Raw genomic sequence first — 7500 nt, forward strand, 5'->3', positions numbered from 1 at the left:
GGACGGCGGAGAACCAGACGCAGTCGATTCATAATATCGTAATGACCACGGAAGAGGCAGTGAATGAAGTATTGATTAGACCGCGATTTATTAGATACCACCGCTAATAAACCGTTGGAAAACACTAGACCGGTAACCATAGCAACGCCAGTAAACAAACCCCTCGAAGCCCAATCCCGACGCGCTACGGCCGTCCGGAGGCTCACACAGCTTCTGGCCGTAATATTATATATGACATTTATATCATATTATAAACTATTATAGATAGAGCTCCGGGAGTGCAAACGGCAACAATCCCTTCTCCTCCATGCTGCGGTTCACCCGCACGGCACTGCAGGAGGGAACGGTTGGCCGGTTGAAAGCTGATTGGCTGTTACGTTACGTCGCTCAGTGGCCACGCTGTTGAACGCTGATTGGCTGTTACGTTATGTCACGCAGTAGCCGTTGAATGATGATTGGCTGTCATCACACGAATGTCGCGGTGAAGTTCAAATATTTCAATAGAGTGGCGAAGTCACGCCCCTTCCAGTAGGGCTCATGGGACCTATGAGATCAAAAAATATGAATGGGTGTCAATGGGGAGAAAATAATTATTTTCTGGTCCCAGTCTTTATATGCCCTGGATTACACATATGTTGTTTGTGGATTTAAGATAATTTTTCATGCAAAGAAAACTAAAAATGTTCGTGAAGAAGTTTGATAATTTTAGGTTTTATGTGAGGCCGCTTTGTGAACTACAGCTCTTCGCTGCTCTCGACGCATATGATATACGTCACCACACCCGCCCTTGGAACTCGGCACAGAGATGGCGATCTCTCTGCCACACTTTACCGCTTTTTCCAAGGGGAGGATAAAAGCATCGAAAGAGGTGAAAACCATTATAAGTCGGGGCACGTGCAGAGTTTCAGTTATGCCGATGGGAAGATTGTCGGTCTTCTCCACGCCAGTCGCAGGGAGCGTGACGTCACATACGAGCCGTGTAGTCTTTCTAGTGGTGTTTTCTCTACAGCCTTTATCTGAACAATTGCACAATAAACGGTCGAACTCTTTGCATGAAAAATTATCCTTTAAATCCACAAACAACATATGTGTAATCCAGGGCATATAAAGACCGGGACCAGAAAATAATTATTTTCTCTCCATTGACACCCATTCATATTTTTCGATCTCATAGGTCCCATGAGCCCTACCGGAAGGGGCGTGACTTCGCCACTCTATATCATCCCACTGCAGACACAAATGGGCGTTCTCGTGTGGTGGGGCCGTTCACGCAGACTGGAACGCCCCCTTCTTATTCTTCGTCGCCTTTCTCGCTGAACTGTATTAAAATGTCAAAGTGTACTACTCCGAAACCATGTAAATAGTGTTGTAAATAAACTTCCAAAGTTTTTCAAATCTTATTTGGAAAATAACTTCACATGGTGTGTCTTTTCACAATTTATTCGTTACCAGCATTCGTAGTGTTGATCAGCAGTGAAATAGTCTGCCGCTGGGGTTGACAAGTTACGGGACTACTACCCATGCAAGTGAACGGAGCGTTCCACGGCATTGAGAAGACCCGTGTAATAAAGGCCTATAATATTTCTGTTTATGGCATAGATTTCTCCTCAGATTAGCCCAATAAAGGGCTAATGGGCTAATCGATCAAAGGCCCGGCCTTTGATCGAGTCTCTACGTTGAATTTGTATGGAGTCATGTCGCCCCTTCGCGTTTGGTGTGGACGCACCTTCACCTGTGCGACAGGCCTGCTATTCTATAGCAGTAAGATGTTTAAAAACATAACGTCTAACCTGGGCGAGTCGCGGTGTGTGCGTGTGTGGTCTTACCTGGGCGCGTGTGTCGATGACGGAGCCGTTATGTTTGAAAACATAACGTGTTACCTGGGCGAGTGTCGCTGCGATGTGTGCGCATGCTAGTGTGTTCTTACCTGCGCGTGTGTCGATGGCGGAGCCGTTACGGTTAAAACATAACCTCTTACCTGGGCGAGTGTGTTGCTGCCTTTGTATTGGCTAGTGGTGTGTGTGCGTGCGTGTGTGTGTGCTTCCGTGTATGTTTGTGCACAGCTGCGTATGTGTGTGGTGTGTTTGTTCGGTGTGTGTGGATGCGGTGTGTATGTGCGTGCTTGCGGTGTATGTATGCGTTTGCGTGTGCTGTTTGTGTGTGAGAGCTGCAGGCTGCTTGGCACGTGCACACTGACCAACTTGAGTAACTGGCGCGACAGGCCTGCTATTATATAGAAGTAAGACTAGAGTGTCCGTGTGTGCGTTGCCTGCGCTCAACCTCTAGTAGTTTTTAAATCCATAGCTATAATATGGAAACCCCGGTCGATATTGTATTTAACCATATCATAATGTAATATAATTAAATATAAAAAAAAAAAATTGCCTATAATGTTACAACGTATAATATATTGGTTCACCTATATCGTAACGAAGCAAGCATAATAATTTTCTCCTAAATTCATGAAGCAAGCATAATATTTTTAAGTTTGCCGTATTTGTATATCAGAAGATTCGACCCTGAGGGTTTTTCACACTTGATGCTTTATATGCGGACATCAATGTCGTTCAGACATCAGCAGAATCAAGGGGGGTGGGCTTGCAAAGGGCGGGATTGGACGCATGGTCGAAGTTCGCATGAGGCGGGATAAGTGCGGCCGCTGAAACTGTAGTTTGTTTTGGTTTGACCGCAGACAGCACGGAGGCAGAACGGGCAGAACTCATCGCCATCATCTTAAATGTTACTGCAACGATGCATCATATATTCCGTTGCATTCACAACATCCGAAGAATCGATCAATGAAAGATTAGAGCATGAGTTAGAGACAAATTGAAGAAAAGACGAAGAAGGGCGTCGCGAACGATACTGGAGAAGGAGAGTGTATTTTATTGCTTAAAGGTCCCATGGCATGAAAATCTCCCTTTATGAGGTTTTCTAACATTAATATGAGTTCCCCTAGCCTGCCTATCGTCTCCCAGTGGCTAAAACTTGCGTTCGGTGTAAAACGAGCACTAGGTATCCTGCTCGCCTATAAAAAATAATAAGGGGCTAAGTTACCTGCCCTTTCTCTGACTGGCCCGCCCAGAAAATTCGGTCTGCCAATCAGACAATGAGCTACGACCATGCGAGCGCCACATGTGTGGTGCTTTGTAGTTTGGATAACCGTTCTGCTTTGATGCTATGGCGCATAAAACGTCGGTTCTTTGACGTCCCTAGTAATTCCACAACCAGACTGTAGTTGGGGTTATCTCCGCCATGGTTGAGAAGGAATTGGGGGAAAGGAACTTTGGCTTTGACTCCCTGAAGTACATGAACCATGAAATTGAGGAGACCATGAAATGCTTCGTCATTGTGAAACATCCACTGTAAGCAGAGCGCATGGTACCGTGGCCTCAAGCTGCTCAGGGCCACACCCCCACCCTCCTTCTTGACCCGCCTCTCTCCTCCTCATTTGCATTAAAGCTACTGACACAGAAACGGCATATTTGGGGAAAGCTCAATGTGCGACTGGCTCGTAGTGGCTGTAATTCTGCACCACGGCTGAATTTCAGGAACATCTTCAAATACTGTGTTTGGGGCCAACTAATACCTATATTAAAGCATCCATGAAGTAGCATGCCATGGGACCTTTAATTTCCCATAGCACAAACACTGGGACAAATGCAGTTGATTTCTTGTTTAAACAGGGTGAGAAAACAGGGAGTGGAAGGATGCGGCCATATAATGTTCAGCTAACTGTTGGGTTACAGGGGTATTTGTTTAATGGAAAGTGTAGTAGACTATGCATGCAAATCAATCATTCAATAGCTTTTACTGTTATTCAGGGCTCAAAGTGCATTGATACTAAAAAAAATGCATGGCAACTACTATTGGTTAGTTGGAAATAATAATAACAAACAGCTGAAAAATGTGTTCATGTTACAACAGCTAAGGCAGCAACCTACCTAACCATAGTGAACTAAAGCACAGGCTTGTGTGGGGGGGGGGGGGGGTGAGGGGGGGGGGGTTGTGAGGGGGGGTTGTGAGGGGGGGTTGTGAGGGGGGGGGGGGGTTGTGAGGGCTACATTGCAGATTGTACATTGGCTACCTGACGTGAGAGATGTTTTTTTTTGTTAACAGAAGAATGCGTCATTGAGATTAAACATCTCTTCAAGTGATCTGGCCAAGACAGGCGGCAGTAGCCTACAGTCACACATAGCCTACACATAAAACATAAGAAAAATAAAACAACTAATACAGTCGGCAGGGGGGAGGGGGGATTTCAATATCACAAGACATTTCTGGAGCCTCAAGGAGATGGAGAATGTTTAAAGAAAAATAAGGTTTTGCAAAAAAGTGTCTTTGATGGACAGCTCAGGTGGGAGAGTGTGTCGACGGCGGGGCTGTTATCTCAATCTTGCCATTGTCTTGAAACATCTGCATCCGCGTGTGTGCAGTGTGTGTATGCACGTGCATGTGTGTGCGTGTGTGTGTGCATGTGTGTGTGGTGTGTGTGTAGGCGGTGTCCTGCGCTGCCCTTGTCTTGAAACGCCTGCATCAGCACGCCCGTGTGTGCAGTGTGTGTGCATGAGCGTGTGTGTTCGTGCACGTGTGTGTGGATTGTTTGTGTGTGTGTAGGCTGTGTTTATGGGTGTGCGTGCGGTGTATGTGTGCTAACCCTATTATTATCACTAAATCTAACAAAAACAATATTTAACATTATCATTGCTATTAATACAATCAATGATATGATTATACTGTATTGTAATTCTATTCAGGAGGATATGATTTAGACTCACTGAAGCGCAGGGAGATGAGGAGAATACTCAGCAGTCCGATGCTCACAATGACAATGATGTGAAACCATAGAGCTGTTCAGGAGTAGGACACACACACACACACACACACACACACACACACACACACACACACACACACACACACACACACACACACACACACACACACACACACACGGTCACTTTGGCAAAAAAAAAATCTAAACATAAATCTTAAATGTATTTGGAGGAAATCATACTTTTTTGGATCATTGTTTTGGACTGGATTATTTCTTTTAAATTCTCTATAAAAGGGGCACCTACCAAATCTTCTCTTCTTGGTGTCCTCCCGGTCCGAGATGGTGACCATTGTTACTCTCTGACGGCTTCCACGGCGTCTGGACTTAGCCTTCTTCTTTGCTCTACCAGCTGGAAAAACAAAGTCACTTGTGATCATTCTAACCAATTATCAGCTTGCACTCTGATACCATCAGTGTAAGGAAATGTTTTTCTTCGACTGCACACAGACTCACAAACGCACTCAAGCACACACACACGGACACACAGAGTAATGTACACACTGAAATATTCATACTGCGTGGCTGTCATTCACAGTCCAGACTCCCTACGGTCTGCAGAATCCCTCCCCGTCTTGAAGAAACACCTGAAGACATCTACTGAGAACACCTCAGTAAGTGATGACTGGTACTGTGGCTCTCGTGTTTAGAACACACTTAAGCAGAGCAAGTACTGGTCTCTAGCATACATGTTATTATTCCCTCATTATTGTCATATACGCGCACATAGTTATACAGTAATACACACAGAATCTCATACGTACACACACAGTAATGGAGGGGGGACAACATGTGGCCTGCGTGTCACCAGGGTCTTTCACATCGGCCCACGCAGAAAATATGGGGACATGTTTTGTGGGATAATTTAAGATCACTAAATCACTAAAGCAGCAATATCCCTCCTCTCAATCACATTGGCTCTGAGCAATAACTGTTTAAATCCTCTCACTCACTCACTCACTCACTCAATCACTCACTCACTCACTCACTCACTCACTCACTCACTCACTCACTCACTCACTCACTCACTCACTCACTCACACGCTCATCGCACACACACAAACAAGCTCACACGCACTCTTTCTCACGCACAACTTACACACACACTCTTCCCAGTTCCCGATTCCCAATGCAATATTCCCTCTGTGAGCCCAACCCTCTCCCTGTGATTGGACGACACTGTGGATCAGAGTGAGCGTACATTAACCTGATGACCACTGATTGGTCAACGAGCAACAGGTGTGGGAACCCTTCCTCTCTCTCTCTCTCTCTCTCTCTCTCTCTCTCTCTCTCTCTCTCTCTCTCTCTCTCTCTCTCTCTCTCTCTCTCTCTCTCTGTCTCTCTCTCTCTCTCTCGTGTGTAAAGTGGGTCAGTAAGTGCTTCGATTCTACTTACAGTCAGGGCCTTCAACGATGAAGATGTACACCAAAAGTGCAAAAATCCTTTAAGTACATATAAAACAAAATCTTGAAATAACTAAAGCAACGGTTTTTATGTGTTACACTATAAAGACAAGAGATATCGATAGATAGATGAATCTCTCAGATAGCACTTGTTATGCTACCATTACGTCTGCACATTATTATGTCTCCTATTGCACTCCTACCATCACTGGAAAGGGATCCCTCTTCTGGGTTCCTTCTCCAGGTTCCTTGATATAAGGGGGGGTTTCCCTGCCCTTTGGGGGGCTAGGGTCAGGGGGCGTCCTTTAAGAAGCGGCCTGCGAAGCCCTTCAGATCTCTGGTCCAGGGCGTTCTAAACTGTTTGACCTGATGGGGATGTGGTGTTTCAAGGCTGCTCGGACGGCCGGGGAGTTTCCCCCACAGAGCCATCCCCCCAAATACAGACATGTTGCCATGGCTGAGAATATATTGTGAAATACACACACACACCGCACACCACACACCACACACACACCCACACACACACCCACACACACACCCACACACACACACACACACACACACACACACACACACACACACACACACGGTCACTTTGGCAAAAAAAAAAAATCTAAACATAAATCTTAAATGTATTTGGAGGAAATCATACTTTTTTGGATCATTGTTTTGGACTGGATTATTTCTTTTAAATTCTCTATAAAAGGGGCACCTACCAAATCTTCTCTTCTTGGTCTCCTCCCGGTCCGAGATGGTGACCATTGTTACTCTCTGACGGCTTCCACGGCGTCTGGACTTAGCCTTCTTCTTTGCTCTACCAGCTGGAAAAACAACGTCACTTGTTTTCATTCTGACCAATTATCAGCTTGCACTCTGATACCATCAGTGTAAGGAAATGTTTTTCTTCGACTGCACACAGACTCACAAACGCACTCAAGCACACACACACGGACACACAGAGTAATGTACACACTGAAATATTCATACTGCGTGGCTGTCATTCACAGTCCAGACTCCCTACGGTCTGCAGAATCCCTCCCCGTCTTGAAGAAACACCTGAAGACATCTACTGAGAACACCTCAGTAAGTGATGACTGGTACTGTGGCTCTCGTGTTTAGAACACACTTAAGCAGAGCAAGTACTGGTCTCTAGCATACATGTTATTATTCCCTCATTATTGTCATATACGCGCACATAGTTATACAGTAATACACACAGAATCACATACGTACACACACAGTAATGGAGGGGGGACAACATGT

General features: G+C 45.4%; 1 long non-coding RNA gene across 1 annotated transcript in view; it reads right to left on the bottom strand.

Moving 5' to 3' along the window:
* Positions 1-4791: 4791 nt before the first annotated feature.
* LOC115535305 (uncharacterized) overlaps positions 4792-7500 on the bottom strand; it is a 3447-nt gene continuing 738 nt past the window's right edge. The window contains exons 2-3 of the long non-coding RNA XR_003974450.1: positions 5082-5186; positions 4792-4850 (exon numbers count right to left, since the gene is read on the bottom strand). This is a non-coding gene — a long non-coding RNA (uncharacterized LOC115535305). The remainder of the gene's footprint in view (positions 4851-5081; positions 5187-7500) is intronic.

The sequence above is a fragment of the Gadus morhua genome, chromosome 22 (assembly GCF_902167405.1).
Source record: "Gadus morhua chromosome 22, gadMor3.0, whole genome shotgun sequence".
In the NCBI taxonomy this organism is placed as follows: Eukaryota; Metazoa; Chordata; class Actinopteri; order Gadiformes; family Gadidae; genus Gadus; species Gadus morhua.